At 35.9% G+C, this 14738-nt stretch overlaps 1 pseudogene; it reads right to left on the reverse strand.

Moving 5' to 3' along the window:
* Positions 1 to 564, reverse strand: LOC145581071 (secreted RxLR effector protein 161 pseudogene; annotated as a pseudogene).
* Positions 565 to 14738: the final 14174 nt, after the last annotated feature.

The following is a 14738-nucleotide window of genomic DNA, read 5'->3' on the forward strand; positions in this document are numbered from 1 at the left end:
TCAAATATTCTTTGACTTAACATTATACACATGGCTATATGCCTTAGCCAAAGTAGCATTATTATCGCAATGTATCATAATTGGCGATATTGGCTTTTGCAACAAAGGAATCTCATGCATAAAATCCCTTAACCATTCTGCTTCTTTACCAGCGGAATGTAATGCAATCAACTCCAACGTCATTATAGAATCAGCAATGCAAGATTGCTTCTTAGATGCCCATGATATGGCACCTCCCCCATATAGGAATACAGATCCACTTGTGGATGAATGATCTCTATTTGATATCCAACTTGCATCCGAATAACCTTCAACAACCGAAGGGTATCCACTATAGCACAAATCATAATCCATGGTTTTCTTCAAATACTTAAACAAACGACGAATCGCTTGCCAATGTAACATACTAGGATTACTAGTGAACCTGCTTAATTGACCAACCGCATAAGCGATATCCGGTCTAGTACTTGTCATGGCATACATCAAACATCTTATAAATCTAGCGTATTCCAGTTGTGAAACTGCATTACCTTCATTAGGTACCAACTTTATGCTAGAATCCATAGGTGTTGAATAAAGAAAGGTCGAACATTCAATAACATTGAACTTCTTGAGCACTTTCTCAATGTAATGAGACTATGACAAGATCAACTTCCCTTTTTCTCTCTTTATTCTTATGTCCAAGATGACATCCGCTTCTCCCATGTCTTTCATGGAAAACTCAGAACTAAGGAAGGATTTTGTCATCTCAACTTGTGACAAATCTGTTCCGAAGAACAACATGTCATCTACATATAGGCAAATTATGACACCTTGACCGTTGTCATCAAATTTGTTATACACACACTTGTCATAATTATTCAACTTAAATCCATTAGACAACACAACCTCATCAAATTTTTGGTGCCATTTATTAGGTGCCTATTTTAGCCCATACAGTGATTTAATTAACTTGCAAACTTTTGCCTCTTGGCCTTCCACAACAAACCCTTCCGATTGTCGCATATAAACTCCTTTCAAATCTTCATTCAAGAATACTGTCTTGACATCCATTTGATGGATCACTAAATTCTTAATTGCCGCAAGTACAATTAACAATCTAATAGTTGAGATTCTAGCTACCGGTGCATATGTATCAAAATAATCGATACCAGGCTTTTGTGTAAAACCTTGTGCCACTAACCGGGCCTTGAACTTTTCAAAAATTCCATTAATCCTCAATTTCTTTTTGAATATCCACTTGCACCTTATTGATTTAAAATTAGGTGGTAAATTAGCTAACACCAAAGTGTTGATTCCCATGATGGAATCCATCTCATCATTAACTGCTTCCTTCCAAAATGGAGCATTCCGAGACTTCATAGCCTGTTCATATATTAAAGGATCATATTCCACATTCAAAATGTATGGATTTTGTATTGAAACTTCATCCCTTGATCCTTCAACCAAGTACACATGAGTATCCAAGCCAAAACATTTTTCTTTCCTTGGCCTCTTACTTCTCCTTAGTTGTGATGATAATGTAGATGCCTCCTCTAAATGATTTTTGTTATCCCCCTCTTAATCAATGAAACCTTGTTCAAAAATTTAATTTGAGCATTGGTATTTGGAGTTATATCCTTTGGTCTAGGAATTGAAGAAAATCGATTTTCATCAAACAATGAATCCCTTGACTCCATGGTTGAACCGACCAAAAGTCATTTTGCTCTATTACATAGAACCTATAGGATTTACTATGTTCCGAATATCCTATAAAAATGCATTCAAGTCCTCTTTCACCTAAAATTTTACGTTTAGGTTCCGGCACTTTTACAATTGCCCTACAACCCCAAACTTTGAGATGACTTAAGTTTGGTTTCTTTTTATACCATAGCTCATATGGGGTAATATCTTTCCCTTTCATGGGAACACGATTTAACACGTAACAAGTCATTAAAACGGCTTCACCCCAAAATCCATCACTTAAACCCGAATATGACAACATAGAATTAACCATTTCTTCTAGTGTCCTATTCTTCCTTTCCGCTACACCATTTTGTTGTGTTGTATATGCCGCGGTTGTTTCATGTATTAAGCCTAAAGATTGGGAATAACTTGGGTCATAATATTCACCTCCTTTATCGGTTCTTAGCTTTTTAATCTTTCCATTAGTTTGCAATTCTGCTTCACTTTTGTAGATTTTAAATTTGTGAAGCGCTTCATCTTTAGAGAATAATAAATAGACATAACAAAACCTTGAAAAATCATCAATAAATGTTACCAAATATTTCTTATTCCCTAAAGAAGGTGTGTTGTAAAAATCATACAAGTCACTATGCACTAAATCAAGCAATGTAGTATTTTTCTCAACAACTTTAGGAGATGGATTCCTTGTGATTTTGGTTAACATGCATGTCCTACACTTCTATATACTTGGAACGACTCATGAATTCCTTCGGATTAATTCATCGTCTCGGATCGGTTACTTGATTGGGTGTGACCCGAAGAATTCAGTCAAGAATAAGCTGTAATATTAATTATACATTAATATTACTGATTGGAAACGGCCTCCAGCTAGGCATTTTGATCACTTGACCTTACTGAATAACTAGCTTTCTAATAATTCCGAACCCTCTATCGGAATAATACACTTGTTTGAATGACATCATTCCTATCAAAACGGCTGTGGTGCAGGAGTTATATGTCAGTCTCCTAAAGAGAACAAGAATGAATATGCACTACAATTCAAGTTCTAGGCCTCAAATAATGAGGCAGAGTACGAAGCCTTGCTAGCCGGCATCCGCATGTGCAAGGCGGTAGGAGAAACAAAAATTGACACCAGCTTTGATTCTCAGTTGGTCGTTAGCCAACACCATGGTGACTGATGAGTGTCATTATGGAACTCATTTGACCTCTTTTAGGATGAATTTTAATTGTTTTTATATCTCTTTTATCTCCTTTTCTTTAATTTTATTTGATATTTCTCTACTTTGTGTTTTCTTTAGTTGTTTTCCCATTTTCTTGCATTTTTTGGTTGATTTTGCTTTTTCTCCTTTATTTGTTTGCCTTTCTTGAATTTTAGGGAATTGGTGACGTTTAAGGATCCAAATGACCTTCTCTCGGGATTTGCAAAGCTAAAGGTGCAAGCCAGTTCCTCCTCTTGAAGCTCAAAAGTGAAGGAGTGCAAAAGCCAAGTCTTCATGGTCGCGCTCTCATGCTGCGTGGACATCAAAATCGGTGTTGAACCCACCGTGAAGGCCTCTAGTGACTGCCTCCCCCAACATGTATCAAGTGGAGCGCACGGAGCATCAACAGCCGCACTAGAGGGAAGTGCCCTCCTAGGGGCGCGGCCGCGCAGGTGCAAGGTGTGGCCGCGCAACTACTCTTCCCTTGTTCCGTATCCATTATTGAGTGGCCGCACTTGTGAAGGAGAGGTCGCGCTGTTTGGGGTCCTTTTTGGACATTCAACTAACTTCTCCATTGTTAGTTTTACTATATATAGAATTTCTTCATTTTTAGAGGGTGTGTGAGTTTTGATTTAGCTAAGAATTAGATTTTAGAGAGAGAAACTTGGTGAATTTGATGAATGCTACTTTCAATATCTTCTTCCTCTTTAATTTTGATCAAAGTTTTGAATGAATTCTTCACTCTTTAATGCAATCTTATGTTTTATTCTTGAATTTGATTGAATTAATTGTTGTTTGTTTGATTTGTTCTTTGATAAGTTTGAGCATATTTTGAATACAATGTTGATGATGAAATTTGTAGATTACACTACTAAAATTCGGCTAAATTGTGACCGTCTCTAACAGACGTTGAAAATAGCAAAAACGTTCGCTAAAAATAATTGTGACCGTCAACGGTCGTAACGTTGTAGTCATTATTCACTTGGTCGCAAAAAGTCAAAATTGCGACTGATTGACGGTCGCAATTTATTTGCGACTATTTCCTTTATTTTCAACGACCGTTACATTAATGGTCGTAATTTATATTAATTGCGACTGGTATTGTTGCGGTCGCAAAGTTGTTGATTTGCGACGGCTTAAAGCGGTCGCTAAAAGTTTGAAAAAAAAAACAAAAACAATCAAAACCAAAATCTAGAAATCAAAGCAAACCAAAAATAAACCTAAATCAATTCAACCCAAAAACAAACCACAAAAATCCAATTTACAAGAAGAAACCACAAAAATTAATTAATAAAATGAAACCCAGCAGAAAATAAATCAAAATTAAAAGCAAAAATACCGCAAATATCAAACAAAAAATTAACAAAAAGCAAACACAAATTCAAAACGAAAATTTACAAAAATCTAACCGAAAAAAATGAAGAACAATTCGACCAAAAAATTCAACATACCTTTAAAAAAAATCAAACCGAAATTAACGAAAATGCACCAAACCCAAAATGAAGAACAATTCGACCAAAAAATTCGACCTAAAATCAAATCCAAAAAATTCGACCAAGAAATCGAACAAAAAAAAATTAAAACCCACATAAATTGAAAATAAACAAAAACAAACAAAAAATTAAACCCACATAAATAAAATCGAACAACTATTATACCCACATATACAAATTCGAACAAGTATCAAATCCACATAAATAAAATCGAATGAAATAAAACCCACATAAATTGAATCGCAAAAAACAATTAAATGCGCATAAATTAGACCGAATTCGACCAAAAAATCGAACAAAAAACGAATTAAACCCATAAAAATTGAAAATAAACAAAAAAAAAACAAAATTTCAAGAAAAAACAACATACCTTTTACAATATTTCTTCCTCTTTGGGTTTATATGGTCAAATTCGACCATATAAACTCCAGATCTGGAATTTTTATGGTTGAATTTGACCATTAACACCATAAATTGTATGTAGCTCGTTGAATAACGCAAAATTCATTTATTGCTCGGTGAAGAATGCAAGCAAAGAAGAAAATTAGGGTGAGGAGGATTGGCGGGCTAGCAGTGTTAAAGAGAACGGAGGAGCAAAAGAGAAGAAAGGAAAGAGAAGAGAGAGAAAGGAAAGAGGAGAAGAGATAATAGAGCACGAGAAGAGAGAGAAAAGAAAGAAGAAGAGGCGTGAGCAATGAGAATTAGGGTTGGGATCTGAGTTGACCACCCTTTTATAACCTTTTTTTATTAAAAAAAAATTAACCTTTTTACGACCGCTTTTAGCGAATTTGCGACCGACACATAAACGGTCGCAATTTGTGACTTATGCGACCGCTAAAAGCGGTCGCAACTAGGTTATTTATATTTTGAATTATTATACACGCTTATTTTATTTTTTAAAAATGTAAAAATACCATTGTGACGGTTTAATAGCTAAATGTCGGTTGCAGAACGGTCGCAAATCTACGACCGCTTTGAAAACTGTCGCAAAATCAGCGACCGCGTTTAAAACGGTCGCAAATTTCATAGTTTGTGAACGTTTTAATGACAGTCGTAGTAAAACGGTCGCAATTTGACCGAATTTTAGTAGTGTTAGTTTTGTTATTCATATTTGCAATGACCGAATTCTCTCTTCCTTCTTTCATACTTATAATTATTATTCTTTAATCAGACATCCTCTAAGCACTGCAAGGAGTCCATACAATACCCAAAGTTCCATATTAAAACCAATACGTGAAAGGTAGAACCAAATGAGGGTTTTGGATTAAATCAACTCTTCTATTATTTAATTTAATTTCAAATTCATTAATTATTCTATGAAGTTACTAACGCTTTATTCATGATGTAGCAATTTAAAGAAGCATGGAAAGTGACTAATTTATTCAATTACTTATTATTATTTTTATTTTTATTGCTATGATCATGTTATGTTTTATTATTATGCTTTTGATGATTTGACTAAGTATATTATGGTTAAATTGCTTCTAATATTAATGCTTCTTTTATATATTATTGATCACTATATTGCATGTTTAAATGGAAAATGTAATTGAAAATCACGACTAATAAGATAATTTAGACGACCGGTTTAGGTTCCTTTTTAATCTTGTTGTTTAATCAAGTGGTCACTAATAATATTTAGAATTATGTGTGCATTAATATTCAAACAATTTAGCTTAATTTAGTTTAGAGCAAATTGATTCTTTGTTTGCATGCCTATGAGATTGCAGGAAATACTTTTCACCATAAGAATCGAGTAGAGGCCAATATGGGTGAATGTGACTCCATGACTCACTTCGTACCATCATCCCCGATCCTTCGTTCGTGATTCTGAACCCTATGGATTTCGTAATCTCATAGATTATGAATGGAGTGTAACCTTTAAGAGTCAATCGTTGTTTCCTTTCGAGTTGTCCCTTATCGTGGTTGCCTTAAATGATCCATGAACAGTTTACAAGTTCCTTAAAACTTGGTTGCGGCTCCCTACTTTTTCTTTTCCCTAAACGCATAATGTCAATTTTCACTTCCAATGTGTAATACTCCGTATTTTTGTAATATATATATATATATATATATATATATATATATATATATATATATATATATATATATATATATATATATATATATATATATATATATATATATATATATATTAATTCTATTTATAAATTAAAATGATTCGTTTCATTTTAAATAAATTAATTTCTTAAATGTAAATAAGTGTGTATAAAATAATAAATTTTTTGCTAACGATTTCCCTCAAAAAAAAAAGTGTATATAAAATAATATGAGTTATTAATAGGGGCAATAAAGTATTTTAAATTGGGTCAACGTCACTCAAAGAAGTTGACTAACTAGTTGGAAATAAAATAGTTTTAAAGGTCCAACAAGTTGGCCTCAAAAGAGAATTCGAGGAGTAGGATTAGTAATCTCAGTTTTGTAAATAAGTGCTTTTGTTTCTAAAAGAGGATATAAATACCCCAACAGTTCAAGAATTTCACACTCAAGAAACAAATTGTCAAATTTTACAAAACCCTACACTTTTCCTCTTATTTTTTTTCTCTCTCTCTCTTTTTCCTCGTTTTCTCCTCCTTTCCCACGCCACTCCCTCCTCCTCTCCACGCACCACCAGCAACCACAAGCGCCACCTTCGACCAACGACAACCAACAGTAGCACCGGCAATCACCAGCCGCCATCCTTCCTCTCTCTTCTCTCCTTTTTTTGTTAGGTATTAAAAAATAACCATTTTCTCTTAATTTAATTTCTAAGCTTGTTTTAATTAATTCAAAGCATGATTTAAATTATATTTTTATGTTGTTTTTGGATAGTTGATGTTGTTAATTTATTATTGTAATTTTCAGATTTTTATTCAATTAAAAACCCCAATTTACAAACCCTAGAATTTTGGGAATTTAAAGTTTATGATTAGGGTTTGATCCTAAATTGTTATGGTTGTTAAATTAATGACTAGAATGTGTTTTTAAAGAGTTTTAATCCCTCATTTAATTATGCACACTACTTTTTAATTATTATACTAGGGTTTGATTACCCATAAAAGGAAATAGGTTCTTGACGATTTAAACATGATTTCCTAGTTTATTATTGATGTTTCATATTAAATAAGTATGCTGGAATTTTATTTAAGTCATGAAAATTAAGTTTTTTTGAAAGAGTTTTAAGTACCCACTTAAAGATAATATTAAGGCTTTTAAACCTGAGAAAACCTTAAAGTTCCTAATACTCTAGTCTTTCTTGGTCTACCCTCGACAAAGCTTCGGGGTAGGGGTCGTTCGGGTCGGTCTCGAGGGTGTAAGACGTTGGAGGCTTGCGCATTTGCGGGGCTAGACGCTTTCAAGTCCGAGCTCTAAGAAAGAGTGAAGCACGCATCAAGGGTATGATCGTCTTTTCTTCTTAGCTAATTAATTATATTATTAATTATGTTGTTAATTAATATGCTAGTATTTAGTTGCATTTATTTATATACGGGTCTTGGGGTTGGGTTTTGTTTTCGCTTGGTGTTGGACATCACAAAACCTAACAATACTACGCATACACAAATATTCTTATGTGCATACGTACCTTGAATAGTGCCTAAACTCGGCCACACTCGCTAGAAATCACCTAGCTAGAAACTTCCTACAAATAAAAATATATAATCATAATTAATCCACTATTCTTCCAAAGTTCCAGCAACTATACTTTAAACCTCACTATTACCGAGATGCCTTATTGAGTTCAACTCAAGTGAGTAATCCCAACTCTTAAGGTTGGTATTTATAGGCAAATGTTCCCAAAAACTTCAATCATCTTTCCACGTAGGAGAAATGATAGAGTGAGAAAAGTAAGCAATTAATTTAATTCAAAATTAAATTAAATGTCATGAAACAATAATCAAATGACAAGTGTCATCACATAAGAAGGGAGTAGGTAAAGACCACTAACCCATCCTTGGGGGGCATGCATAAACCTACCAACCCCATGTGCATGGCACACTTGTTCAACATAAAGAAGACAAAACTCAACCCTTGGGCTCTAAGGCATGCCGAAGTGGCAGCCCTTCTTTTGGTTGGGCCTGCCACCATGCCGTAAGCCCACGAGCAGCGCCTGCAAGCAAGCAGCAACAGCAGAAGCCCAGCAACGCACCTCGCAAGCTCGGCTTGCTTGCTGGACTTGCTAGGCAGCCCGACTTGTGGCGCGCAGGCACACGAGCAGCCCCCGCCAGCCCCTCAAGCCTCGGCCAGCCTAGCTAGGCCTTACGAGGGTTGCGGTGGCTTGGTGCCTTGTGGCTTGTAGCCCCTAGCCACTTGCCTTCAATCCGAGGCTTGGCTAGGGATCGTGCTATCCTTGTAATTTTAGCACGATATATTTATTTGATTATTTTTCTCGTCTCCGTCGATTCTTAAAATCGACTCGACTTACGACGATCAATTTCGACGCTTTAAGCTCGGAATTCAATGTCTTTGTTCGTAATACTCTAATGACTCGTTTAATCCTTCAGATTAACTCATCGTCGCAGATCGGTTACTCGATTGGGTGTGACCCGAAGGGTTCATTCTATATTAAGCTGTAACATTAATTATGCATTAATATTTTTGATCGGCAGCGACCTCTAGCTAGGCATTCCGATCACTTGAGCTCACTGAATAATTAGCTTTCTAATAATTCCGAACCCTCTATCGAAATAATAAAATTGTTTTAAGGACACCATTTCTTTCAAGTATCATGATCAGAATGTAACGTATGTTTCAAGGGATGAAATAGTAGCAAGTTTGGTTGATTAAATGCTTGGATTAGATGTTGTTTGATCATGAATTATTATGCAAGCATGTGAACATGGTCATTGAGGCATGATATAAGTTGAATATGTATGAATCATGGAAGTATGTTTTATTTTCAAGTATGAAGGAAGCATGAGTTTAATAAGCAGGGCTTATATATGTGTAGACACTTGATTATGTCTCTCAAAAAACCAAACCCGGTGATGAGTACTTTTCATGTCTTTGATTATCGAGTTAGGAGAAGAGTTCAAGAGTTTCGTGGTTTCCCCTTAAGCTTTGACCATTTCTAACCTTTCCTTAAATATTTTAAGCCAAAATCGTTCATTTTGTGTCTTTAAAATTATTCATTTCATGTCCACTCTATGAAAAACGTCCAAACTAGTTTATTTTGGTCCATGATATCGGTCCAATTACTATTTAGTTGGATGAGTCTTGAAAAGAGCTTTCCAATGATATATTATAACCCCATATCCGACTTATAATGGGTGAGCTATGGCTAAATTAAAATAATAAACCGATCCCGAACTGAGTCTTGCATACGGCCCAATGATCATGTGGAGGGTCCAATTACCTTAATCCCATTCCTAAGCCAATTAGGATTTATTATGAGCTTTAGAATCATATAGAAAGTTGTTTTCAATTTGAAATCCATCAGGATTCATTAGAAGCTTCTAGAATCCTCTAAAAGGTTCCAATTTATATTTTCCCCTTAAAGAATTTGACTTTGAATAAAACATTTTTTTTATGAACCTAATCCCGATCAAAATAGAATATTGACAAATATTTGGTTAACCAAATCTGATTGGAAATCAGATTCCGTACGGATTCTTATCTTTCCAAAACCATCGCAGAACGATAGAATCATCTCGACTAGTGAGTAGCTTTAGAGTCTTTTTCTGTATTTATTTTCTCTATATCTCCCTTTTATTCTCTTTTTCTCTATTAAATAAAGTTTCTAGTTTATTTTATAATATTATTATGTTTTAGTTTGATTTCTTTATTTAGCCAGCTTTTAGATTATTTCGTATTTTATTTGCTTTATTTATTTTATTTTGTTCATTTTCCTTGATTATATTTTTATTTTGGTTTTGTTTATTTTATTAGTTTTTAGTTTATTTCTATTTTTATTTAACTTTTATCATTTTTGTTATTTATTTTAAGTTAGTCTTGTGTCTCTTTATTTCATTTCATTTTAGTTTATTTGTTTTCATTTTATTTTATTCTTTGTCCCAATCCTTTCCTCAGTTTTGTTCTATAGGGGTTCGGGTTTCATGTCAAGTGAGGTCGGGTTCCAGTTGAGTCAAATGCTAAAAGCATGCTGCCAGCTCCACCAAATAGCCGCCAAGCGCAGCAGCTGCTCCACCAGGCTATCGCAGCCACACTCACCAAACTCCCCTGCTCCCTATCTTCTCACTTAATCACCAGCCACGCTGCTCCCCTATCCAGCCCATTTCACATCTAGTAACAACCAACTCATACTCCACCACAGTAAGCAGCAAACCACTGTAAATGCTCCCTTGCATTCATGATGAGTGACATATATGGCACTCATAGGGTAGTCTTTGAGGACATTTTTACCCTATTTTCATAGCTTTCCATTCTTGGTTTGGTCTTTTCTCCTTTAGTTTCTTTTATCCTTTCTTACTTCATGATTTACTTTCCTTTATGGGATTTTCTTACTTCATGAATTGCCGCGCAGGTGTGAGGTGCGGCCGCGCACCTCCTCTTCCCTTGTTCCATACCCATTTTTTAGCGGTCGTGCTTATGAAGGAGAGGTCGCGCCATTTGGGGTTCTTTTTGGACGTTCAACTAACTTATCCATTGTTAGTTTTACTATATATAGAATTTCTTCATTTTTAGAGGGTGTATGAGTTTTGATTTAGCTTAGAATTAGATTTTAGAGAGAGAAGCTTAAATTGGGGAAGCTTTTATTCTTAGATTTCAGAGAGAGAAACTTGGTGAATTTGATGAATGCTACTTTCAATATTCTTCCTCTTTGATTTTGTTCAAAGTTTTGTAAGAATTGTTACTCTTTAATGTAATCTTATGTTTGATTCTTGAATTTGATTGAATTACTTGTTGTTTTTTTTATTTGAACTTTGATAAGTTTGAGCATATTTTGAATACAATGTTGATGATGAAATTTGTGATTAGATTAGTTTTGTTATTCAAATTTGCAATGTGTAGTGAGTAGATTACTTGTTAGGTATAGGGTGAAGCATGTATGAGTGATAATTCATGGCTAATGGGGGGATTTTGATTGATCATCATTGTGATTAAATTGGTTGGTGAAATTTGTTCATGTGTTTGATATCTTGAGGAGTGATCAATCTTAACTATCAAGCTAGATTGCATAATAGTTTTCATTGATACGAGAAATTGATTTGGAAGCTATTATTATCGATTGATCTTGTTTTGTGATTTTCCTTTGAAGTCATTTGTAACGACATCTAGCTTGACCCTAGGAAATAGCTCTTTAAGTAATTTTGATTGCATTTGTTGCTTTCCCTCACATTGTATGCTTGGTCGATTTCTTGCCCAATTAATATGATTATCATGAGTGCATGTGGATCCTAATTCCCTAGCATCCTTTATATCAATCTTGTATTCGTTTAATTGCGTTGTTTAGTTTGCTAGACCAACCCTTACCTAGGTTTCGGAATAGCTTAGCTAGAGACTTTAGCATTTACCACATTCCCTTGGGTTCGACCCGGACTTACCCCTATACATAGGGTTGGGTTTGGTTTTATAAATTTTATTTTATCGGGGAATCTTAGTAATCAACGACCTAGGTTTAACCCACGTCAGTGATTATGAGGCCACCCATCCGATTAAATCTGAAGCTGGGACACTTGACGAATTTCACCTAAGTCAAGTGTCTAGGTCTTAGAACAATCAGGAGGATGCTATGTCAAAACTAGCGTCATCCGCCTCTTGTGATACGCCTCGGTTAGTCTTCTAGGAAGTAATGGAAAAACAAAGTATTAAGGAAGAAGATCCCATTGCAGTTCTAGACCGAAGCTCGACTTGGATGGATGGCATCCGGACCTATCTACTATACGGCACCCTGCCGGGTATGTATCCAGAAATGGTCACAATGAAAAAGTGTGCAGCCAACTTTGAAAGAAAAAATGGAGAACTCTTTAAGAAGGGCTTTCTAAATCCTACTTTAAAGTGCATCACCCGTAAGAAGGGGCAAGGGATTCTGGAAGAATTACTTTCGGGCTTCTACGCCTCTGATATAGGCGGCATGGCTCTAGCAGTTAGGGCCAGGCAGCAGGGCTACTTTTGGCCCACGCTTGAGGCGGACGCCATGGAAACGGTGAAGAAGTGTGACAAGTGTCAACGATTCGGCAAGCTAATCCATTGTCCGTCTACTGATCTGAGTGCCATTTATAGCTAGGTTCCATTCGCCAAATGGGGCATGGATATCCCGGGCTTGTGTACTCCTGCGCCAGGCGGACGACGGTACATGTTAGTTGCTGTTGACTACTTCACCTAATGGGTAAAGGTAGAGGCGGTCAAGAACATAAAGACAAATGATGTCATCTCTTTCATCTGGAAGAACATCATCACCCGGTTCGAGGTACTTATATATATGGTCTTTGATAATGGCCCTCAGTTTCAGACGCCTACCCTCAAAAATTAGCTGGGAGATCAAGGGATCTCACATTGTTTTGCATCAGTCGATCGACCCCAAGCAAATGGCCAAGTTGAAGCCTTTAACAAGCTAATCTCAAACGATATCAAGAAGAAAATTGAAAGAGCTGGCGGCTTTTAGGTAGAGGAGTTAACTCATGTCCTATGGGCCATCCGAACTACTGAAAAAGAGACAACCGGTGAAACCCCATTTCTTATGGTGTATGGTGCATAGGCCTTCATGCCTATTGAGCACTATGAACCAACTCTTTGAGTCATGTTACATGATGAAGAAGCAAACTGAGAAGGCCATGCGGATGACATTGGACTCTCTCCTAGAGTGCAAAGGCAATGCCGCCTTGCGTCATGAGATTTACCGTCTGGGAATGACAAGAGCCTACAACAAGAAAGTACAAAAACAGCCCTTGAAAGTTGCGGACTTTGTGTTACGGAAAATGGAGGTAACTGGTAGGGCCAACGAACAAGGCAAGCTGATGACCAATTAGGAAGGCGCTTATCGGATCTGTGAAAAAGTAAGAGGCGGCACCTACCGACTGGAAACCCCAGACGATAGGAGGCACCTAGCCAGAACATAGAACATAGACAGTTTTAAAAAGTACTACTTCTAAAACTTGCAAATTTTTATAAATAGAAAGCTATCAATGAAAAAGCTGCTTTTTTCAATTATTTATTGTTTTAATTGCAGACGTCCCTCGATGGGTACGCCGCTAGTGCAATGTGCAGGCGGCCAAATCCAACATAAATATATAAGCTAAGTTTAAAATCTTAGCGGCTAAACGATTGTTTTTAGACGACATAATGAGGACATTTGCCGGATGATATCAAAATACTCAACCGTATGCTTCAACATGAGTACGACATTCGGCGACGCCCATCTGGGTGAATTCGTCGCTGAGAACATCTCCTATTTGGGTGGTACATTGCTCTATAAACATATACAAACGGCCAAAATTGACTGACTTAATTGGCTAACTCATAGCTGTTTGACTTAAGTAATATAAAAGGAATACAACCAAGGTTATAAGAACATGTTTATTGGACAGCTTTGTACTTGGTTTGGGGCAATCACTACTATGATTGATTGACTTAAGAACATTTTATACTCTTTAAAGTATCAAAAGTTCCCAATTCAATCAATCAAGGTTTGAAACCAACCACACAGCCGCCCAGGGGCAAAAGGCCAGCCGGTTAGTTAGTTATGGTATGCAATTAATAAGTTGGGCAAAATTCAAACATATATATGTAGTTGATAAGTGATATTTATGTCACTCCTAGGGGTAGTGTTTAGGTTATTTTCATGTTTATTTTCCCTTATTTTACCTTTTATTCTCTTGTTTTCTCTTTAATAAAGTCTCTAGTTTATTTTGGTAATTTTGGTGTGTTTTAGTTTATTTTCTTTATTTTATTAGTTTTAGTCTTTTTTCCTATTTTATTTTATTTATTTCTATTTTATTTATTTTATTTTATTTGTCTTAGTTTTATTTTATTTCGTCCTTTATTTATTTTCATTTTTTTATTTATTTATTTTTTATTTTATTTATCTTATTTTATGTCCCGATCCTCTCCTCGGTTTTCTTTGTGTGTAGGTTTGCAATCGTATTAAGGTTCAAAGCTCAAGTGTGTTCCGAGTTTCAAAGTCATATTCGCGTTCGGGTCCCAAGTTGAGTCAAATGCCAAACGAGCACAATTCACAAGCTTTCAACATCAAGCCCCTGCTGCACTCTTATCCTACACCACACCTTTCCTTATCCTACACCACACCAAAACACCAAACTTCCCTCAATTCACCATCTCCCCTGCTCCAACCTCCAACTGCCAAAACCACCAGCCATCAACAACAACCACCAACAACAGCAACAGCAGCAAACCCCCAGCATCTCCAACCACCACTCACTCCCTCACCACCTCACAACATCAG

This window comes from Chenopodium album, chromosome 15 (assembly GCF_948465745.1).
Source record: "Chenopodium album chromosome 15, dcCheAlbu1.1, whole genome shotgun sequence".
NCBI classification, from domain to species: Eukaryota; Viridiplantae; Streptophyta; class Magnoliopsida; order Caryophyllales; family Amaranthaceae; genus Chenopodium; species Chenopodium album.